Raw genomic sequence first — 12295 nt, forward strand, 5'->3', positions numbered from 1 at the left:
AGGGAATTAAGGAAATATTATGATTTCAAAGTCTCTCAGTGAGTGGTTGAATATAGGGAGTGACGTGTTAAAGTTGTAATATGATCTGCTGAATTGTCTTTGCACGGATGTAACGTTTGTGTCTTATTAAGATGCAGCGAAAGGTCTCGTGATTTCAGTTTAAGAGTTGTTCTGTAATGCTGATTATTGTATTACGTCCTATCAGATTGGTGGAGTTTGCTTCGCCGGGGTGAACTTGTTTAGTTCTATATAGAATATACGGTGTGGTGTGTATGAGAATTTGAAATATAAGATTGTCGTAATGATCTTACATTGATTTGAACATATAGCTATTTTCTTTTGACAATAATTCTGAAAAGACATCAAAAACAAATACATTCTAATTATTCTCCTTATCCATACTTTGTAGTCATAAATTATTGACATGTAAAGGTTTAAAGAAGTATTGTCCGGGAACGAGAAGATTACAGAGAAAATATTAGAAAAATGGACAGCTTAAAGCGAGTTTATCATGAGTTGTGCTAAAGAAAAGACATGATCTGCCATGACAAAGACGGAATCGACACTCAACAACCGGCTACAACAAACTATAAACCGACTCACAACCGGCTACAATAACTATAACCGATCCATAACCAAAGAAGCTCATAACCAAGCATAACAAGGCCACAACCAGCCATGACAAGTTCATATCCAGAAGATCAATGAAAACCTTGTCATGGCTTGCCTATAAAGAGCATCGTTCGTGAAGGGAAGGGGAAAGAAATCTGAGAAGTGTAATATTGAGCAGAAAGTTTTTCCTTTCTCTTTGTTCTTTAGTTTTGCTTCTGTTTCTTCTTTTAGCCATTACTCTGGCTTCATTTCTAGTTCTGAATAAATTGTAGTATTGAAAATTACTCTGCTTCCTGTTTTTATTTAAATAGGAGGAATTATTATCTTGAATATTTCTTTCTGTTTTCTTATTTAATGGGCAAGATTATTTCCGTTGCGGTATTGGCTCCAATATGGAGTAACTTTTCTTGTGTTGGGAAAAATGACGGATCTTAATATTTTTATATAATAGTAGATATTATTTCTTCAAGTTCACATGCTTGAGCTGAAACTTTTTATTTAAATTTTATCTGCTTTATAGTTGGGTGTTATTTAATTTGTTAACATCTATCTATTTCGTACTACATATTAACTTCTACTAATTCTGTAATCGAAAGAGGCAAAAGAAGTAATACTTAATTTTGGTATTGATAGATGTTAACTATATTTAGTGACATCTAGCTCATATATGTTAAAATTGATTCTACACTTATTTGTAATCGAAAGAGGCGAATATTGTAGTAATAGTTATAAGTAGGACCGAAAGGGACTTACTAAAAAGAGCATACTTTAGTTCGAGTATATATTTCTGGTTCTTTAATATTACTATTTTAACGATTAATTTGTATAGCCGAGAGGGGTGCATTTAATTGTTCAACTATAGTAATAATATATAAATGTAATCGTGAGAGGCATTTATACATTTATGAGAAATAGAAGTTGAAGGATAAATGTATCTACTATATAATAAAAATATTAAGTGAAGTCAGGATCCCAACACCTTTTTATTATCTGTGAAAAACAAAAATATTTTCTATTGCTCCATTCATGCATTTTTAGTTAGTTAATTTAAAACGCAACTCTTTCTAATTTTCTCAAATAGTAACTAAAATAAGAAACATCTGTAGAATAGATAAACCAATCTCTGTGGGTTCGACATTTCTATACTATTATTTGACAGAGTACGAGTTAAAATTTTATATACGCTAGAAACTCGTCAGCTACCCACAAAAACAAAACTATTTACCCTTGTCTACCCATTTGTTTTTCTACCCATAAACTAATTATATTTCCTACCCATAGTAGTTTTTGTGGGGAATTTTTTCTTTATTCTCCAATTCTTTTATTTCTGTGCTTTCTTTTCTTTTCTTTTTCCTTTTTTCTTTTTTTTTCTTTTTCTTTTTTTTTTCTTTTCTCCTTTTCTTTTTTCTCGTTTTCTTCTTATTTTTTTCCTTTTTCCTTTTCTAATTTCATTTAACTTCTTTTTTTTAATATTCTTTTTCTCTTCATAATCTAATTTCATTTACTGTTTTCACTATTTTTTATTATTCTTTTTTATATTATTACTAAAGAAAAATTAAATTGTGTACCAATTAAATGTAGCTAATACAACCAAAAATTATTAACTAACATATGATACCAGTATAGTATATAACTGAAATAATATCAGTTGTTAGTAAAAATTTCACAAAATTCTAAAAGGATCTAATTGTAAGAGTATATCGTTACATTATATAGAATACTATTTTATATATATATATATATATATATATATATATATATATATATATATATATATATATATTCATTTTCAATTTGCCCCTCACGCCGGGTAAGAACTTAAAGCAAATTAAAAGGGAAAAGGCAAGTGGATTTACGGGTAATAAGTATATTGTTATAGTATATTGTATACTATTACAACATACTGTTACAGTATATTGCATATTTTTACAGTATACTATAACAATATATTGTATACTATAATAGTATACTGTTGCAATATNACCTAACAGTATACCGCTACAGTATATAATATACTATAGGAGTATATAGTTATATTGCAACAGTATACTACAACAATATATTGTATACTATAATAGTATACTGTTGCAATATAACTATATACTCCTATAGTATATTATATACTGTAGCGGTATACTGTTAGGTAACTGCGTTCTTCTTCGATTATTACAATATACCGTTGTAGTATATTGTAAACTATAATAGTATACTGTTGCAGTATAGCTATATACTCCTATATCATATTGTATACCGTAGCAGTATACTATTGGGTAACTGTGTTCTTTTTCGATTTTCAGCTGAAATTTCCAACTCAATCTCCTCAAATCAGCTCCAAATGCTATCAAATTTTTCCTTCCCGCTAATTCCAGTCGCAACATGCAACACAAAAAACGTTAGTGATAACAAAATAGAAAAGGGAAGACGGCAAAACCAAAAAACAGAGGGGAAAGGAACGTAAAGCATTTAACTATATAATAAGTGAAAGTGGTTCTGGACGACGAAGGGTAAAACCGTCATTTGGGTAAGTTAAAAACAACTGGCTTCCACTTTCTCCACTTATCTTCAAGTTCCATGCCCATTTCTTCGAGAACTCTTCCTGCCAAACAACAAATGGAGGCTAAAAGAATACATCTACGTGAAGCTTTAAGTTTCCATCTCCAAACAACGTGAAATTTGAGTGTCAGCTCCACCTTTAATTCTAATGGATGCTAATTTGGGTTTGTTTTTTTTCTCAATGTGAGCACCTAATTTTTGTCCTACATGAAATACTCCTATAAAATCAAAGAAAATAGATTTCTTCCAATTATTTACCATTTTTAGGAATTTTTGTAAAATTTATTTAATTGTTTGCATTTGTATGAATGTTTAATTTTTATTTAAATTATGAAAATATCAAAAAATACCATGCATTGCATTTAGGCTTTATTTTTACATTTTTAGGATTAATCAGTAATTATTTATTTTATAAAAATTGAAAACCACAAAAATAGCTCATTTTTACATTTTTTGCCTTTTAATTTTTAGGTTATTGATTTTTCTCTTTTAATTTAGAATTAAGTAGCGTTTATAACTTTTGTAATTAGGTAATTGGTTTAATTTTGCGATTTAGATAATTTAGAATTTTTATTTTTAGGATTTTTAATTAAAGAAAAGAAAAGAAATTGAAGAAAAGGATTTAATTGGATATTGGGCTAATTCTTATACCCAATTCGGCCCAAATTTCCCCCTGAAAAAACCAACTGAGCAGTAATTCTAGCCAGGCCCAGGCCATTGGCCCAATAAACCCTTCCCTCTTCATTAAAAAAAATATATTGTCTAAATTACAAAAGCAAAACGGCGCAGGGCTCCCTGTTTCTATCTTCTTCTTCATTTTTCCAAACTCAACAATAAAATCCCTCACTACCAAAGACCTAACACTCTGTTTGGATCATTGTTCCCCATCGTTTTATAATGTATTGTATTGTATTGTATCGTATTGTACCGTATCGTTTTATGAATACAATGTTTGGATAGATTGTATTGTTTGTTATTGTTAAATAATATTTTGTTGTTTGGTTTGACTGTATCATACTGTACTGTAACTGATAAGTTTACTAAAATACCCTCAATTGTTTAAATATTAAATTTATCAAAAATTATGCATAAAAATAATTTTAAAAAACAAAACAGAAGAAGGCAAAACACAATAAGAAAGAAGAACAAAGGAGCGAGACAGAAGAAAGCAAAACAAAGGAGCACAACTAATTAGAATTGAGTTACAAGCAAATTAGGAGAAAAAATAAAACAGAAGGCAGCAAAACACATTTAATATTTGGCTCTTATTTGTTTCAGCAAATTGAAGTATATAATGTCAAGTTCAGCAACTGAAGCATGTAACAACTCGGTTCTACTTCTTGGCCCTCGTGGTTGTGGAAAAGTTCCGGTCAGCAGACTTTTTTTTGGTTGAGATTTTGCACAAAAGTTAATATTTGTGCTGTGAAATTTGATAAAAATGTAAACTTGATTCGATAATTATTATTTTTTTATTATTTATGTCAGATTTTGGAGCTGGTTATCAACGATTTACTGCAAGAATATCTTGATATGATCTGTGTGGTATTTATTTAGTTTAATTAATTATCTGTATTATATCTTCAATATTTGTATTTTGCATTCTTGTGTGAAAATTGGCAGTGACATATTTCTATAGGAAAATAAATTTGTTTAGACTTATGGTTTTATTATAATTAATCACTATCTCGATTACAGATTAAACTAAATGGACTCTTGCACAGTGACGATAATTGTGCTTTAAAGGTATGAATACAATTCCCTTTTTTAGTTTTTTTTTTTTTGTTGTTGTTGTTGTACAGGTTGGATTTCTAGGCACTATAAGTTGTATAACAATTTTAAATGGGTAACATCATCAGGAAGGATTCATATTGTTGAGCCCGATTTGTTTGGGACTAAGGTGTGTAGTAGTTGTTGTTGTATAACAAAGCATCTTGTTTGTGGTTTTGTGTTCCAAAGCACAAGCTTGAAGAAGAGAAATGGGGGTAGGACTTGACGAGCTATGGCAGCTCTAGAAGGGGAATGTTGGTTCAGCGGTCTAAAACTAGAAGTCCAACTTAGAGGATAGAATTGTAACTAAGAAAAGAAATGTAGTTCTTCATTTACTGATCTGATTAAAATATACAATGCTATTAGTGGACAAATTGGAAGTTAACCTTAAGAGCTGACATGTGTGCAAATGCAGCTAAAACTCCTACTGACTTTTCTGGACTTCAAATAACCAATCGAACTGTTTATTGACTTTAACAGGTGTTGTAACTAACTTCTAACTTAGCTTCTTGCAGCTAGATTCTGACTTCTAAATCATGTTAAGTTTGCAGCTCATGTTCGTATTCTCAGCTACCTCCATGTCTTGTTCTAAACCAACCTTCAGCTCATATATCCTTTGAGTTTATTGCCAATTTTTACCTGTATCAGTTCCTTCCCGTTGAGATCACCCTTGTTAAGGTGAAATATGGACTAGAAGTTCTAACTCCTCCAGGATCAAAGGGAACTGCAAGAAATTATTCAAGCTCAGCAAGCTAGCCTCCTTTCACCCTATAGCAGGGAACAGCACTTGTCTGTTTTGATCTAAAGTTTTTCCCCCGATACAGTAGCGTACTGCATTTTGACTCAACTCGTCACGTTCAGTTACATTCTGAACAAAGATGGTATTAAAACTTAACAAGTCTTTGTTGATCATATTATTCCCTCCTCCATAAAGATAGTATCGTGTACCGAGAGTAAGACCACAGAGATCTTTTTTCACTTCCTTGGGAGCAGTAACCGTACTCCATTGGCAGCAAGTGGTAATTTTGTGTTTGAAACTAACCCATCAACTGATCAAAGTAATCTAAATCATTTTTCCTAAGGAAACCTGCAACTAAAGGCTTCTTAATGAATTTAACAATGAGTTCTATGTTTGGAAAGAAGAAAGGACATCCATCTCAACAAAAAAAAGGAAGAGAGTGCCAAATCACCCCAATTTCTTCTTTAGAATTTTTTTTAAAAAAAAGAGTGCACATTGTTACCTGTTATGCTTGTTGTACTGTCTTTATTTCATATGTCATTGTGCATTTATATATAAAGGTTAATGGAGATCAGAATTATTTTTATTGTCAAATGGAGATATGGGAACAATAAACTTGATTCTCAATTACAAGCGAAGACTATATGGCAGCAGAATGGTTGAGCAGAATGCAGTTTCTGAGTTTATAAGAGAATAATCAAGTTCAATAAAAGGGTCAACTATTAAGTAAGAGAAACCATAATCAGTTGAAACTTTCGTGCTTAAATTGATACTTCATTTGTATTCCTTACAAATTGATAGCTAAAAATTGATTGAGCAAGAGTTAGTTTCAAATGGAATATGTAGGGTGTCATAGAAAATTATCTTTATTTTTTTAATATTACCAGAATATTCAAATATGAAGTACGCAAGTAATATCAGGGTTCACCTGCATCTTTTTCTACTTCTGGTTTAACTATTTTATCTTCCTAAATTTTTTAACCCCTTTGAACAAAGTGTTACATCTTTGTCCTTGTTAGATATTTGTCCATAATGTAATCGTTGATATCTGTATCCTTCTATTTCATCTTGCAGGAGATTGCAAGGCAATTATGTATGGAGCATCACTTGATGTTCTCAAAAATGGTACTGTGTCCATTCTGGTTATTATATCCATTTTACATTTTAACCAAAAGCATCAACCAGTCATCGTGTATTTCCTTTAACAAGCATCATTTGATGATAACTCCCAGTTTGTATTATCCATGTTAAGGTGAGTCTATATGGCTTGTAATTTCCTTCTTTGCTTTATTGCCGAAAGAGAATAGGCTCTTTTCGAAGTGCCTGAGAATGTTTAAACTTGGTTCTTTTCCTTTTGAAAAATGAATGTTTAAATTAGGTAATCTTCAATTAAAACGTGTACTCGTTTTTTCTTCTCCTGGTGGATGTGCTCATTCTACTGTAATTTCTTATCAGGGAGTGCGGGTTGGCACATAAAACCATTATCTTTGTGTTGGATGAGTTTGACCTTTTTACACAGGTAAGATTCTCATGTAGTGAAGAAAAATATGAGAAAATATGTCAAATTCTCAGAATTGGATGTCTTTGCAATTTGCAGGGTAAACAGCGATTACTCTATAGCTTGCTAGATGTAATGCAGTCTGTAACGTCGCAAGCTGTTGTCATTGGTGTGAGTTGCAGATTGGTATGTTCCTTAGTTTTAGGATTAATATTTTTTCTGCGCGTTCTATTTCTCTAGGAACCGTACAATCCTCAACATTATTATGTCTGCGTAGGGGTAAGATCTGCGTACACACTACCCTCCCCAGACCCCACGGTGTGGGATAATACTGGGTATGTTGTTGTTGTTGTTGTTGGGACTTAAAAATCAAATGTGCATGCTCGATTTCATTTTTTCTTTTTCCTTTTTTNTTTGATTGTAAAATAGTTGCCTTTGCATTAATGCACATTTGAGTCATTTAAATACATATAGCTACACGTTTTTTGAAGTAATGAGTAATTAAGTAGTGGTGAAACTTGTGTTGTGCAGGATGCCGATCAACTCTTAGAGAAGAGAGTAAGGTCTCGTTTCTCACATAGAAAGCTGTTGTTTCTACCCTCTTCGCAAGAAGACTTGCAAAAGTAACTTCTCGTTGCATACCTTGGTTCCTCATTTACTGCCTGCCAGAATTTCTATCAATACTGACAGTCTGTATATCAGAATTTTGTAGCACGCTTTACTACTGCCAACAGAGTCAGAACTTCCTTCTCAATATGTAGCTGCTTATAACACAAAGCTTCTTGTATCCTTTCACTCGTTACACTTTTCATTGTCAACGAATGAATTAAAGTGAGATGATACCAGAAGACCAGAAAAGTTGAAAAGAGAGTGAGAGAGAGCAATCGACAAGATGTAAGAAGAGTGAGGCTCAGAAATGCTCAGCTAAGTATAGGGGTATCCTTTAGAACAGTGGTAATAACTCATTTGTGCTAAGCCTAAATGAGATACTCGAAATGCTTGTCCTTCTCTTGTAACTCAAGGTTTAAAATAGTTCGTTTCGTTTTGGAAACCTCTCTTTTAGGTTAGACATAAAAACAAGAATCAAATTTGCTACAATTTGACGAATTATGATCAGTTTTTTGCTAGCAGATATTAAATTATCCTTAATATTTATTAGAATACTTTGTCGGATGACAAATTCAAAGACATCATTACATCATTATGTGAGTGTGATTCAACTTTGAACCATCTATTGAGATTTCTGTAAGTCTACCTATCGTTGAACTACCTATTTGCTGCATTCACAGTGCTGCATCAAACATCTGTTCTTTTAATGAAAACTCATTGTATGATAATTTTCATTAGGTTTGCTGCTGTGTGCCATATGGATACAAAATCTGGTTTTTTATCACTTGATAACTTTAAGACAGCACTCTCAAGTATTCAACGGCAACCCAAGTTGGAAGCCTTGAAAGGTATGTCATTATGTATTCTGTGCTGAGTGTTGACTAGCTTCTTCTGGAAAGTTAGTTCGGACTCACCTTCTTTTCCACATCACTTCCTCTTAAATTTCCTTCGCCACTCGACCTCTTCAGCTATTCACATATCTTCTCCTGACACAATAGTCTCAGTCATTGTGAGCCGTAAAATTGCTTGGAAATTTGATTAGGCCCCAATAGTACATACTGTTTGAGATATGGTGTGAGTCACTCACAGAGAATCGGTTACGTATTATCTCCTCTTATATATAGACTAAAAGATAGAACAGAGTTATTTTTGTAGCACTTCGCCCCTCTTTTCATTTAATATTTTTTTTTTAAAAAATCGACATTTTTTTATGTGGTATGAGTCACTAGCAAACCATTTTGTATATCGTGTGAGTCACTCGCAAACCATTTTATAATATGAATACCCTCCACCGCTAGGCCACCACCAAGACGAATCAAACTGAAAACAGCGTGATTCTCAATTTGTTGATGCAGATTGCTCCATTTTAGAGCTATATATTCTTGTTTGCTTGAGGAGGTTGGAAGTCAAAAAGCAAGAGACTACCAACTTCAATTCAGTAATGAAAGGTTTGACTACTACATGATCCCTTCTTATGTTAATAGTGTGAATTTTATGCGACTGACCATGTTATCATGCCTTCCAGAGTACAAAACCGTACAAGATTCGTTCCAAGCAAGTGATTATTATGCACGGAATGTATGCCTCCGGGTGTGTATAGCAAGGACTGAAATGCAAAATATTTGTATAACATTCAACTTTGGATCTTTAAAGTTATACTGACAAATAGTTACTTTCTTTCCAGGCATTTGAACATCTTTTACAACGCCAATTGATCTCTTTGGTTGACAATAGAGGGCATGGCCAATCTGTTGAGTTTCGTCCAGTGAGGCTTTTGATCTCCTCATATGAACTACATCAGGGACTAAAATCATACCGTTCATGTCCAGTAAGTTACTCTCAAGAACAATTATATTCTTTTAGTCTCAAGTATACCGAGGAGGTCACTGGTTCGAGCCGTAGCAACAACCTCTTGCAGAAATGCAGGGTAAGGCTGCGTACAATAGATCCTTGTGGTCCGGCTCTTCCCCGGATCCCGCGTATAGCGGGAGCTTAGTGCACCGGACTACCCTTTTAGTCTGAAATATACTAGGTTGGTTGTGGATGTCACTCTCGTGATGGAAACAAGCACACTTGTCAGTCAGTATAAGCAACAACAACAACAACAACAAAAAATCCAGTGAAGTTCCACAAGTGAGATCTGGGAAGGGTAGTGTGTACACAGAACTTACCCCTATCCTGTGAGGGTAGAGAGGCTATTTCTGATAAGACCCTCGGCTCAAGAAAGATGGAAAGAAACAGTAGAAACAAGCAAATATCAACAAGGGCCAGAAAAATAGTAACAACAAACTAAGAGCCAGAAAATAGATGGAACGAAGCAGTAGCAACAAGTAGAGAAAAATTGTCTTTAGTATCCATCTTCATATCCGATAACGCATAAATCTTACTCTAACTTTTAAATGCATATGCATAAAAAGGTCTACTAGTTCCTGGCTTGTTGATTAAAACATTTGAAAAGTCATTTGTTTCTCCCTTTTACTTATTCGTTTTTCGAGTTATTAATAATTATTATTATTCAAATAAGCCTTCAAATTATTTGGTGCTTTTGACAACCAGTACTAATTAGCATGTTGATTTTCCTCATTTGCAGGCAATTCTACATAAATTAATTGACCGTGGAGTTTGAAGTGTAACCATCTCTATATGCTGTATATCAGAGAATTTCTGTAAAAGAATTTACAGTACACAGAATGGTTGTTTAATATGCAAGGATTATACAACTTCCAATAATTATGCCACATTTTTTCCCTCCTACTTTCGTTCCTCTATTTTTTGTTGTTGTCTTTTCATTTTTCAATGTTAAATTTTACGTCATCGTTTGGAGTTGTTATTTTTTGGGCCATAATTGAGATCAGTTGAATTGAACTCCGTAATATTAGGAGTCGTTAGGTACGATTGGATAAGCAAAAACAATCGTAAAAATTGCGTGGGGTAGCTATTTTTTAAAATGGTATTTACTTTTTATCTAGTATTTTTAATGCCGAGCAAAAGTAGCCACTAGTCTATTAAAATTAATATGAAAAGATGGTAGTGTCCTTACTCATACTCCTCCGACTGAGTTCAGGACTAGCTGTCCTTAATTTATGAGCTTGTAAGTCTAAGTTAAGGACTACATGTCCTTAGTTTTTGAGCATGTAACTCTAAGTTTAGGACCACATGTCCTTAACTTTTGAACTTGTAACTCTAAGTTCAGGACTACATGTCCTTACATTTTGAACTTGGAACTCTAAGTTCAAGACTACTTGTCCTTAATTTTTGTGCTTGTAACTCTAAGTTAAGGACTACCTGTCCTTAATTTTTGAACTTCCAACTCTTAACTTCAGAACCAAGTGTCCTTAATTTTTGAACTTCCAACTCTAAGTTCAGGACCAAGTGTCCTTAACTTATGAGCTTGTTACTGTAAGTTCAGGACTAGTGGTCCTTAATTTATGAGCTTGTAAGTCTAAGTTAAGGACTACCTGTCCTTAGTTTTTGAGCTTGTAACTCTAAGTTTAGGATTACCTATCCTTAACTTTTGAACTTGTAACTCTAAGTTCAGGACTACATGTCCTTAGGTTTTGTGCTTGTAACTCTAAGTTAAGGACTACCTGCCGTTAATTTTTGAACTTCCAACTCTAACTTCAGGACCAAGTGTCCTTAATTTTTGTAGGTTTCAGTGAATTATAGCAGAAGGGTATTGTTGTTCGGGTGGGTAAAAGTTTATTAAAGCAGTGGCTAAAGACTAAAAATATTTTAAATAGTGGCTTAAAAGTAAATACATGTCTTATTACTGGCTAACTGTGCACTTCCCCCAAATTAATCTTGGTATAAAAATTTAGTACCGCATTATCCCTTGTTTTGTTACTAATCTTGGGAAATGTCACGACCCGGAATTCGCACCATCGGACCGTGATGGCACCTAACATTTCACTTGCTAGGCAAGCCAACGTTAGAACAATTTATTTCTTTTAACAATTTAAATGATAATATTAAGAAAGAAATGAAATAACTAAAATAATCTAAAGTGTAAATGCCGAAGCTAAACCCGCCAAATATCTATTACAAATTCCTGAACCTGGTGTCACGAGTGCACGAGTTACTAGAGTAGTACATACAAGGTCTGAAATAAATACAAAGTTGTCTGAATGAAAATACACAACTAAATAGAAAGAGGAAGGGGACTCCAGGAGCTGCGGGCGCTGAGCAGCCGTACCTCAAGTCTCTGCAAATGTTCAATCCGAGCACTCTAATAACCGCCGCTGGGACCGACTCCAAAATTTGCATAGTGTGCAGAGTATAGTATCAGTACAACCGACCACATGTACTGGTAAGTGCCGAGCCTAATCTCGACGAAGTAGTGACGAGGCTAAGGCGGGTCACCTACACTACGACATGTACGCAGTATATAATAATGATAGAAAATAGAAAATACTGAATAGAATTTAACGGTTAACTGAAAATAATAACCACGGCCTCAAAAGTAAACCAGTGCCGTCCAAAATTACCAATCTTTAACAGCTCAAATACAAATACCGGAA

General features: G+C 33.5%; 1 pseudogene across 1 annotated transcript in view; it reads left to right on the forward strand.

Annotated features, from left to right (window-relative positions):
* The window catches only part of LOC109235837, an 11490-nt pseudogene extending 1077 nt beyond the window's left edge, over nucleotides 1-10413 (forward strand). The window contains exons 2-16 of the transcript XR_002069448.1: nucleotides 4444-4534; nucleotides 4651-4707; nucleotides 4861-4908; nucleotides 6746-6803; nucleotides 6881-6923; nucleotides 7127-7190; nucleotides 7269-7355; nucleotides 7701-7792; nucleotides 7872-7953; nucleotides 8329-8414; nucleotides 8517-8626; nucleotides 9134-9226; nucleotides 9304-9368; nucleotides 9463-9606; nucleotides 10369-10413. The product of XR_002069448.1 is annotated as an origin of replication complex subunit 4-like (transcript). The remainder of the gene's footprint in view (nucleotides 1-4443; nucleotides 4535-4650; nucleotides 4708-4860; nucleotides 4909-6745; nucleotides 6804-6880; nucleotides 6924-7126; nucleotides 7191-7268; nucleotides 7356-7700; nucleotides 7793-7871; nucleotides 7954-8328; nucleotides 8415-8516; nucleotides 8627-9133; nucleotides 9227-9303; nucleotides 9369-9462; nucleotides 9607-10368) is intronic.

This window comes from Nicotiana attenuata, chromosome 12, assembly GCF_001879085.1.
Source record: "Nicotiana attenuata strain UT chromosome 12, NIATTr2, whole genome shotgun sequence".
NCBI classification, from domain to species: Eukaryota; Viridiplantae; Streptophyta; class Magnoliopsida; order Solanales; family Solanaceae; genus Nicotiana; species Nicotiana attenuata.